Genomic DNA, 11,958 nt, shown 5'->3' with positions numbered 1-11,958 from the left:
CACAGTTCACCTGTCTGATTCCTTGACAGTCCTGGTTTAGAGCTATCTCCGGGAAAGCCTTTATTGATCACAAATCTTAATGAATGTAATTTTGGGGGCTGGGTAGTGTACTCAGTTTGAAGAGAAAAGACAAAAATGGGGAGGTTATCAAGCATTTATTTTAACAATAAAATCCCAGGAAACATCCTGGGGTCAGTGAAGATGTAGCCCAATGTCTCACACACATATACTATCTATCCACAGACACATGGTACTATCAAGATTGATGGTCAAAGTAGCGACCTTGAGGGGCATTCACTGCAAAAGTGAGGACTCATCAGAGAAAGATTTAATTATGTTCAGTGTAATCCCTTTACTGAAGGGCCCTGCATGCTTAGGAGGTTTCCAATGACCATTTTCAGGCATAATGCTACGGTTTATAATAACACTTTAAGGTTTAATGAAGCATTATTGTTACAACAACCCTGTGAGGTCAGGAGTAAAACCAAAGGTCATGCTAAATTAAAAACCTCTTTGAGACTTAGAAGGGACATTATAGGTCACTTAGTCCAGTACACTCATTTTAGAGATAAGGAAACCAAGGTCCAAGAAGATAAGTGTCCTGTCCAAGGTAACAAAGCAAGTTAACTGTGGAAACAAGCCCAACGTAAATGAACACATCTTCACTTAACTCTTCTTGAATGAGCACACTTGAAGAAGAGAAATGTGTGAAAAGAAAACACAACACCCTCATCACAAAAGAGGCTGGCACATGATAAACAAGGGTCGATTAGGGAGACTCTTTTCCTCGGGTCACAATGGCCCTTTGCTGAGAAGATTCTATTGCATTTAATAAAGACATTTACTCAGATACTTACTTGACCTTAGCCACAACGAACAAATCATTAAATAGAAAGATGTGTCGTTTCTGACACTTCAGGCCTCTTTTGAGTTCAACACGACCTTCAATCAGCAGGGTCCTACTTGGGCCCAGAAAAGAATTAAGAAATACTGCTGGGTCCAAGTTGGCAGATGGACTCTCCCTGTAAAAGAAGAAATAATTTTGTAATATTTAACAAAATGGTCGAAAGTATGATGGAATTGTATAACACAGACCAAGCCAAATCCAGCTGCCAGCATTAGCTGAGTATCTCTTAAGCCAATCCTCAAAATACTGCCATAGATCCTGTGGTGGTCTAAGAAATAGAGGTTGGCTCCTATTCAACAAATTCCAACCAGGTAACCATTTGTCCCCAAGGTAGAATTTCATCTCAATAAGCTACCTCTTCTTCATCTGATCCCTTTGTCCTCTTACAATCACTTATGTCTTTGGCATGAGGCCCTATATTGTTATCGTGGCTGAGGAATCTGTGTGAATTTTTCTAGTGAAGGTGGCAGGGGAATTCTAGGGAACTGGTATTGCTTGATGGCAGAACCAAAATGCTGTGAAAAATGTTATGATCAATGGCTTTTCTCAGGGAGTCCACTTAAAGAATGGGACTGAGAGCATATTATACAGCATCATTGATAATGAGAATTCTTGACGCTATTGATCATCAATCAATGTGATTAAGTTATTATTTAAAAAACACAAATGCCAGGCCCCATACTAAGTGCTGGGGATACAAAGCTTTCAATCTAATGAAATTACAATCTAATGTAAGGAGCTAATAATTTAATGAATGAAGTGACATAATGCTATAAATCAATCACCCCAATGTTGCATAATTTTGTGATCCTTGTTATGTTACATACTATAATGGAATTTACCCATATTGCGAAACGCCTGACAGTTTGATTCAATGCTACTCGATTCAATTCACCAAACATATACTACTGACCTCCTATGTGCAAGATGTTGTGCCAAGTATCAGGGATATGAAGACAAAGAAGAAACAGTCACTGCCTTCAAGGGGCTGACAATTCTAAGTAATGTTTTTAAATAGAGGGAAAGGAAATACAAAGGAATTTTTCCTTCATACATATGGAAACTAAAATATACACAAACGAAATACAAAGTCATTTTGTACTACAGAATCCTAGTTTTTGGTCTTCAGGATAATTTTGGGAAGAGGAGGAAAAAGAAGAGAGAAGGCAAAGAAAAGTGGTGAGAATAGAAGGCCCTTGTTCCCCTGAAGTGGCCCTGAGATCATCAGTGCAGTGCAAGAGAGGTGAGGATGGGGGAGTGGGGGCATCACAGTGGACAAATGGCTTGGGGAGGGATGATGGGAGCAGGGCGGTAATGGAGTCTTCACTGAAGCAGTGACCACTTGACTGTTCCTTTGCCAGCTGCAGTACCTGAGACACAGTCTGCTCCGGAAGAGGGACATCTTCACCCCGTAATGCTACTCTGTGTACCACTTGCTGGGGGTCACTCTCTAGAATCACCCCTCCGTCTACGATTTTGTCTACAGCCAGGAAGAGTCCTTCCGTGTTCTCTAACAGTTCTCACTTCTCAACATTCCCGTTTTCATAGGAACTGCCAATCACATAGAAGTAGAGGTCGATGCTGCCTTTATACACCATAGTCAGGCCTTCCAAGGGGGCAATCTCGCTGTCAGTCTGGTGGGTCCTGTTGAAAATGTTCTTCTCAAAAGCCGCCTGCTCCTTGACACTGGGGTAGGTGTCGTCATAGTACTTGGCAAAGAGCCATTCTCTATCATTGTCCAGGATCAGGATGGCTTTGACTGTGTACAGAGAAGGTTCCAGAATCAAGGCCTCCATCTTGCCCAGCAGTTGGTGCCGACGTGGAGCCGCTGAGCCCAAATCCCACTTTTTGCAGGTCGTTTCTTGTCCCAGTCCCCTTGTGCTCTTCCGCCAAGCCATCTCATTCCTATTTACCCTATGTATTTTACATCCATTTTATATGGACACAATCATGTGCATATTATTTCTCCTACAAGAATGTATACATTTTGAGGACAAGAACCATAATTTTCCCTTAATGTGTATCCCCCAGTGTTCTAGCACAGAGGACAGCATATTATAGTTCCTTAAAAAACGTTTCCTGATTGAAGGGGAAAGGGATAAGAGAAGTGGGGGAGAGATAGGAGAGAGGGCAGATTAGAAGAAGGGGTATTCAAAATGCATGCCGTCTTGGGGTAGGGGAAGGGAGGGGTGAGATGGGGAGAAAATTTGGAACTCAAAATCTTATGGAAGTGAATGTTGAAAACTAAAATAAATTAATTTTTAAAAAGAAATTTTAAAAAAGAGGAAAAAAGGTTTCCTGATCATGTAATCAGAAGTGTACTAATCAACCAAAATCAAAGTCTATGTAAGGATAGGGATGCAGGCTAACAGAAATAATCTAATCTCATATGAAAATATTTAAAGGCTGCCTTTCTGCAGGATTATTACAAGGATACAGTTACCCAGATTCCACACCTAACCTGAAAATACTGGATTCGTTTGAGTCAGTGGCCTGGCTGGTTAATTTATCAACTATAAAAATCTCAAAAGATTAAAGAAAAAAACTGAACTGAGAAAACCCTGGTAATTCCTGTCACACCTGTCATTCTTGTCTTTCTTCTTAAAACAAAATTCCACTGAAGGGAAACTCAAAGTTACCTATATTTCTGTGATTCAGGTGAAAATGAGGAAGACACATTTACATGACACTTGTTATGAAAAATATATAGGAATATCATTGAACTAGCTACATGAGTCAAAACTAACACGGCTGATGAAAATGTTTCAGTTTTTTGCTGCTAGGGAATGCATGGAATTCCAGAATAGGGACCCACTGTGTATTCTCTTCTAGGTACTTTTCAGGGCAGGAAATTTCCAGAAGCATGATGAGGATGGTAAGATGACTGGAAACCATAACATAAAACATTAACTGCGGGGAAGATCCTTTCTGTAAAAAGGGGGGTGGCTTGCTTCCTGATCAAACATTTGAAGGACTGTCTTGTGGAAGAAGGATGAGATGTATTCTCCTCCACTCTATGGTGCAGTGCCTGGAGTGCTAAGCCTGGACTGAGGACCACTCATCTCCCTGAGTTCCAATCTGGCCTCAGAAACTTACAATCTGTGTGATCGTGAGCATACCTCTTCACCTTATTGGCCTCAATTTTCTCATTTCTAAATATGCTGGAGAAAGAAATGACCATCGCTTCCGGTATCTCTGTCAAGAGAACCCCAAACTGGGTGACAGTTACACAGGACTGAAACAAGACTGATAAACAACCATGATATCTTCTAGGCCCTCTGTTAGATGCTGGGCATACCACACACAAAAAGCAAAACTGAGAACCAACAAATACTGACTTTAATTTTCTTAGTTTTGCTCTGAGAACATTAAACTCTCAACAGCATCCGTGTTTCTAACAGTAACTATGGTATTCTTTACAAAACTGACCATTCTAAACCTCTTGTTTTCTTCCTCAGCTTTGATTTGAAGAACAAACAACAGTCTATATTCAAAAAGCCAAGTGGAGCCCACTGGAGAATAATCTGCCCTAAAAGTAATTGGTAATGGACCCAAAAGCATCCTGTGGATTTATTGAACTGCTGCTAGAAAAAACAATAGTTCCCACAAAGTCCCCCTAAGGGAGATTAAAAGTTAAATGTATTTCAAAGAATCAGGTCAAAATGTGGAAGATATAGCTACCTAACCGTTGTTATGAGAAACACCTGGGAATTTGGCCAAGCTAGAAGCTCATTTAGTCCATATAGATATGGCTGACAAAAATGTTAGCATTTCCCATTGCTAGAGGATGCCTGGAATTCCCGAAGCTGTTTTGTTCCTCAGCTTTGATGTGAAGACAAAATAACAGTCCATATTCACAAACACAAGTGGAACCCACTGGAGAATAATCTGCCCTAAAAATAAGAGGTAAAGAACCCCAAATAATCCTGTGGTTTATTGCAATGCCACTACCAAAGACCAACATTGATACCAACAATAGTTGCACAAAATCCCCCAAAGGGAAACTCAAAGTCACCTGTATTTCAGAGGATCAGGTCAAAATGTGGAAGATGTAGCTAATCAACCATTGTTATGACAAACACCTGGGAATTTTGACAAGCTAGAAGCTCTTGTCGGTCCACATAGATATGGCTGGCAAAACTGTTTGCATTTCCTGTTGCTAGAGAATGCCTGGAATTCATGAATATTGACTCTCTTCCATGTACTGTAGTGGCCAGGACTTTTCTGAAACCTAACCAGGATGGTGAGAGAAACCGTGCGATACAACCTGCCCTGGAAGGAATATCCTTTCTCTGAAAAGGGGTTACATGCTTTGTGAGCAAACATTTAAAGGACTATCCTGTGGAAGAAGGATTAGATGTGTTCTACTCCACTCCGTGGTGTGGTGCCTAGAGTACAGAGCCTCGACTCAGGACCACTCATCTTCCTGAGTTCCAATCTGGCCTCAGAAATTAATGACCTGTGTAATCCTTAGCATATCTTTTCATTTTTTTGGCTTCAATTTCCTCATCTCTAAATGTGCTGGAGGAGGAAAAGACCTTCCGTTCCACCTTCTCTGTCAAGAGAACCCCAAACTGAGTGACAATTACACAGGACTGAAACAAGATTGATAAACAGCAACAGTATCTTCCAGGCACTGTGTTAGATGCTGGGCATACTGCACACAAAAAGCAAATCTGAGAATCCACAAAAGCTGCCTTTTATTTACCTAGTTTTGCTCTCTGAACGTTGAACTCTCAACAATATCCATGTTTCTTAAAGTAACTATGGTATGATTTACAAAACTCACCGTTCCAAACTCATTGTTTTGTTGCTCGCCTTTGACTTAAAGAAGAACCAACAGTCCCTGTTCAAAAACCCAAGTGGAATCCAGTGGAGAATAATCTTCACTCAAAGAACTGGATAACAGACCCCAAATGTCCCTGTGGCTTTATTGAACTGCCACTACATGAAATAATAATGATACCAACAGAAATCCCCAAAAAGTCACCTAAGGGAGAATGAAAGTCACCTGTATTTCCCTGACTCAGGTAAAAATGTGGGAGATATGGTGACCCAAGTGTTGTTATGACAAAGACCTGGGAATTTCACCCAGCTAGAAGCTCTGTCAGTGCATATAGATATGGCCGACAAAAAAGGGTTTGCCTTTCCCATTTCTAGGGGATGCCTGGAATTCCAGAATAGGGAACCCCTCTCTACTCTCTTCCATGTACTGTTGTAGCCAGTACTTTTCCTGAAGAGTAACCAGGATGGTGAGAGGACTAGAAACCATGCCATACAATCTTCCCAGGAAGGAAGATCCTTACTCTGAAAAGGGGTTATGTGCTTTATGAGCCAACATTTAAAGGACCATCCTATCCCTAGTTTTGCTCTCTGAACAATGAACTCTCAACAATATCCATGTTTCTCAAAGCAACTATGTGATAATTTACAAAACTCACCGTTCCAAACTCGTTGTTTTGTTGGTTCGCTTTGACTTAAAGAAACAACAGTCCATTTTCCAAAACCCAGGTGGAACTCAGTGGAGGATAACTTTTACTCAGAGAACTTGATAATGGACCCCAAATGGTCCTGTGGCTTTGTTGACCTGCCACTACAAAAAACAATAATGATAACCAACAGTAATGCCTCAAAAGTCCCCCTAAGGGAGACTAAAAGTCACCTGTGTTTCAATGACACAGGTAAAAATGTGGAAGATATGGCAACCCAACTGTTGTTATGAGAAACACCTGGGAATTTCACCCAGCTAGACTCTATGTCAGTTCATCTAGATATGACCAACGAAAAATGTCTGCATTTCCTGTTGCTAGGGGGTGCCAGGAATTCCGGAATGGGAACACTCTGTGTATTCTCTTCCATCTACAGTTGTGGCCAGGACATTTCCTGAAGGGTAAGCAAGATGGTGAGAGGACTAGAAACCTTGCCATACAACCTTCACTGGAAGGAGGGATCCCTTCTCTGAAAAGGGGTTACATGCTTTCTGAGCCAGGTTTTGAGGGACTATCCCGTGGAAGAAGGATTAGATGTATTCTACTCCACTCCATGGTGCAGTACCTGGAGTGCGCAGTCTGGACTCAGGGCCACTCATCTTCCTGAATTCCAGTCTTGCCTCAGCAACCTAGGACCTGCATGATCCTGAACATATCTCTTCACTTTATTTGCCCCAATTTCCTCATCTGTAAATTTGCTGGAGAAGGACAGGACTAACCATTCCACTGTCTCTGTCAAGAGAACTCCAAACTGGGTGACAGTTACACAGGACTGAAACAAGACTGATAAACAACAGTGTCTTCTAGACACTGTGTTAGATGCTGGGCGTAGCACACACAGAAAGCAAAACTGAGAACTCAACAATGATCACTTTAATTTTCTTAGTTTTGCTGTGAGAACATTAAACTCTCAACAGTATCCATGTTTCTAACAGAAACTATGGTATGATTTGCTAAACTTACCATTCTAAACTTGCTGTTTTGTTCCTCAGCTTTGATGTGAAGAGAAAGCAATAGTCCATATTCAGAAACCCAAGTGGAACCCACTGGAGAATAATCTGCCCTAAAAGTAATTGGTGATGGACCCTAAAGCATCCTGTGGATTTATTGAACTGCCACTAGAAAAAACAACATTGATACCCACAATAGTTCCCACAAAGTCCCCCTAAGGGAGATTAAAAGTTAACTGTATTACAGAGAATCAGGTCAAAATGTGGAAGATATAGCTACCCAGCCATTGTTATAACAAAAAACTGGGAATTTCTGGCAGCTTGAAGCTCTGTCAGTCCATATAGTTACAGCTGACAACAATATTTGCATTTCCCATTTCTAGGGGATGCCAGGAATTCCCAACTATTAACTCCCTGATTACTCTCTTCCATGTACTCTAGTGGCCAGGACTTTTCCTGAAGCCTAACCAGGATGATGAGAATACTGGAAAACATGCCATAGAACCTTCCCTGGAAGGAAGATCCCTTCTCTGAAAAGGTGTTACATGCTTTCTGGGCAAACATTTGAAGGACTATTGTGTGCAGGAAGGATCAGATGTATTCTACTCCACTCCATGGTGTGCTGCCTAGAGCCCAGAGCCTCGACTCAGAATCACTCATCTTCCGTAATTCTAATCTTTTTTTTAAATTTTATTTTGTTAATGCATTTTGATTTATCAGCAATCACTTCCATGTGCTTTTGAGTTTAAAATGTTTCTCCTCCTTCCTTCCCACCACCTTCCTGAAGATGGCATACAATCTGATACAGGCTATACATTTACATTCCCATTAAACATATTTTCACATTAGTGAAGTTGTAAGTAAAAATTAAAACCAATAGGAGGAACCATGAGAAAGAGGAAACAGAACTCAACAGAAGAGGGAAAAAAAGATAGCTAGTCAGCTTTCACAGTTAGGATTACCATCTGTGTCTTTTTCTCCATCCTTTTTTCCCTTTGTTAATGCTTTTCTTTCTCCTTTCTCCTTTTCCCTCCTCACTAATGTTTTGTTCTGACCACCGCCTCCTTCAGTTTCTCCTCCCTTCTCTTATCCCTTTCTCTTGTCTTCCCCTTTGCTGTTACTGCTTTTTCCCTCCCTTCTATCTCCCCTTCCTTCCAGCAGCCGGTGAGATGTGTGACAGAGCGGTGAAGAAAAAAGGGGAAGGGGAACTGGAGAAAGAAAAGTTGGGCTAGGCGAGTCTGAGACTGATGCTCATAAGACTGGTTTATTTTCAGAGGTTACAAGATTATATAGAAAACAGCTTTGTACCATGAGAAATGATCTACAAGCGCTAATTGATAACATAAACAATCTAAGCAGCTAAAGATCCTCATTTTCTCATGAGAAAGTAGTTTTAATACCAAATTTCATATGTATTGTTTCCCTGCCCAGTTCTTCGTATTGTCTGCCCTAGTCAGTCACCTGGCCTCGAGGCTAAGCATGAGTGAGAACTTAGAATCAAGAAACGATAACAAACGGAGCTAGGGCAAGAATCATGGGAGTTTATCCGATGCAAGCTTTTATATGTACTGACCCCTAAAGTCTATAAGGACTTGGAGATTTTCCATAAAGACTCGGGCTCCCACATCTCCCCCCTTTTTATTTGTTAATTTGAGTTCATGCAATTGACTCATAATTGGTCTGCTGGTAGCATTTATGAATCTTAAAAATAATGGAAACAAAAATAAAAACAAATTAGGCCAATGCCAGAGAGGAGCATATGCATAAGCAAGGATATACTTGAAAAGGGAGAAAGTTGGTGTAATGTAGACAAGATAATATTTGCTTTTTTATTGATGTCAGTCCCAAGACAGGGACTCTTTTCAATGTTGGAAGTAATATCATGAAGGGTATTAATATTGAGGGTAATATTAGAATTGCGCCAGGCTCCCAGTGGGCGAGCACGTATCTTAACCCATGAGATATTAGGATCTGAAGCATTATAGGGTAGTGGAGTAACACAAATATATGAATATTTGTAATCACATCGCAAAAGTAACCTTGTTTTCAAGGTTTCTAACTCATCTCCTAAATGCAATACTGATTACTCTGATAAATTGACCGTATACAATATATCTCTATCAATAGCTTCTTGTGCTTTAAGTGCTGAACATATTTTTTGCTAAGTCACTTACAACTTATGCAGTTTAAATTTCAGATTGTAGTGCAATAGATGAAATAGTAGTAGATACAATAAGAGAAGCAACAATGATCAAATCAGTAACAAGGAGACGAATAAATTGTTCTGATTGACTTAGGGAGGAAGTGATAATCCGAAGAACATGTTCTCCAGAGTTCTGGAACTATTCATGTGAGATGTTACTATGGAAAATAGCAAATGTTGATTGTTCTACCAAAAGTACAATATAGTCATTATTATCAATACATTGTTTGAGAGTGCAATTGATACAAGTAACATTCTATTCAAAAGTAGTATTAGATTAAGTAAAATTTACATATTCATTAGATAAACTGGTATTAAAAAATGATGTAACAAGAATAAGGCAGGGTTCAGTATTGTTGCTCACTTTTGTAAAACATACAGGTGTCCTAAATGCTAGAGATCTGAGGGTAATTGTAACATTGGAGTCCTGGAGAAAGGGGTATTCTTGTCTTTTGAATATACGGGTGGTATTAGTATAGATATATATACTATATATGTATATATAGTTCCCAATTTGTCCATATATGTGCGGGGTTGCAACCAGGGCAGAAAAGGAAACTAAGTCCAGTGCTGAGCACTCTGTACATTACACACTTGAGCAGAAGGTAAAGCTACTATTGCTAAAAATACAAGTTCAGGAGTCTTCCATCGCTGGATGAGAGGGAGCTTTCATTTGACCTCATGTGGGAAGGTGACTGGTCACTTTAGATCGGCTCCTTCTGCGCTTTCCCCGAATCCTCATACTTTGCATTCCAGCTGTGAGTTGTGGTACATAACTCTGATATTTTTCTCGAGTATCCAGACAGGTTTATCAAAGTTTTCTGAAAAAATACAAGCATACCCTCATCCTCTCATTAGTAATGGATCCAGTAATGGATCTGGGCCTCTGGATGTTTATTTTTCTCAAGATGTTTTTGGCTGGAGTGTACCCATCTTTTTTAAAAAAAATTAATAGCCAATTGTCAAAAATGAATAGCCAATTGTCAATAAGGGGTAATAGCCCAGATATGCCCTTTTTTGTTTCAAAAGAATAGTTTTAATATCTTTGTCATTAATTATATAAAATGCTTGTGATCAGAGAAATTTTATAAAAAGCATAACAGAAAGAAAATGTTTTGGTGAAGCATTATCTGTTGTAATTTGTTTAAGTACACTCATAACTGTGAAGGCGTATAAAATATGATTGATTACATGTTTAATTGTTCCACTTGTTTCTAAAGTGGCAAATATAAAAGAAGAAAAAATATCAACTATAACATGAATATAAGAAAGCTTTTTATAAAAAGGCATATGAGTTATATTCATTTGCTAAATATGTTTGGGAGAAAAGCCTCTGGGATTAATGGCAAAAGAAAGACAGTTAATAAAAGTGATACATTTGAAACAGCCTTTTTTTTTAAAAATATTTTGTATACTATGTTTCTTACTGCAGGAGTTTATTTATTCAAAAATAGTCCAAAATGTTATCCTCTCTACAATTAAGGTGCTGCATTGGTAGAATATAGTTAAGAAAAGGCTCAATAAAAGCTTAATAAAAAGTTAAGTGGCAGCATTTTGGCAAAACTGGAAATGAGAATAACTTGTATGGTAGGGGTTAAAAGTGTTGGATAGAATTGTAGTTGAGAATCAATAATGGTATTACTTTCAGTAAGAGGTCTGGACAAATTAAAATGTACTTGTATGTGGGTAATATCGATAGTGATAACGTGAACGAAGTAAGGTTTGAAGTTGTGAAAAAGTATTAATTATGTATTGGTTATATTTTAACTTTGCAGTCCTTATATTTTGAGAGAGACATAGACAAAGTATTTGGTATCAGAAACAACATTAATAGGCTCAGTAAAATCCTGAAGTAATAATATAAGAGCTGCTAATTCAGCCTTTTGTGCAGAAGAGTAAAATGTCTGAATATAATTTCTTTGAGTTGGCAAGAAATAATATCCTGCCGTACCTGTGCTTGACCCATCGGTGAATGCATTGGGTGCTGAAAGAATGGGGTTAGATCTAACAATTTTTGGAAATACCCAAGGTTAATATCATCAGAGATGGTAAGTGATTATCAATACAGCCAGAAAAAAATAGTAATAGCAATTTGCCAATCCTCTAAAGAGGAAACAAGAGTGTCTATTTGTTTTTTATTATAAGGTTGATGAATAACTGAAAGTAAATTTCCTGTAAGTTGAAGATATCTTTTATGAAGTTTTATTATTAAATAAGCTACCATTGTAGGATAAAGAGTTATAGAATTGGGGAATTGATGAGGGAGGTGAATCCATTCTAAGACTCTAGAACATTGAAGTAAAACTCCTGTAAGGGGCACTGGAGTACTAAGAATAGTACCTTCATTTAAAGAAATACAGGTGAGTTGAGCTTCAGAAATTTTCTGTTCAACTAATTGAAGTTCCTTTT

The 11,958-nt window shown here is 39.0% G+C and overlaps 1 pseudogene; it reads right to left on the bottom strand.

Annotated features, from left to right (window-relative positions):
* Positions 1-1,958: 1,958 nt before the first annotated feature.
* On the bottom strand, positions 1,959-3,212 carry LOC110204184 (coatomer subunit zeta-1 pseudogene; annotated as a pseudogene).
* Positions 3,213-11,958: the final 8,746 nt, after the last annotated feature.

Source organism: Phascolarctos cinereus, unplaced genomic scaffold (genome assembly GCF_003287225.1).
Source record: "Phascolarctos cinereus isolate Bilbo 61053 unplaced genomic scaffold, phaCin_HiC Scaffold_129;HRSCAF=692, whole genome shotgun sequence".
NCBI lineage: Eukaryota > Metazoa > Chordata > Mammalia > Diprotodontia > Phascolarctidae > Phascolarctos > Phascolarctos cinereus.
The sequence above is the reverse complement of the archived record's forward strand: the minus strand, read 5'-3'. Positions and strand labels throughout refer to the sequence as shown.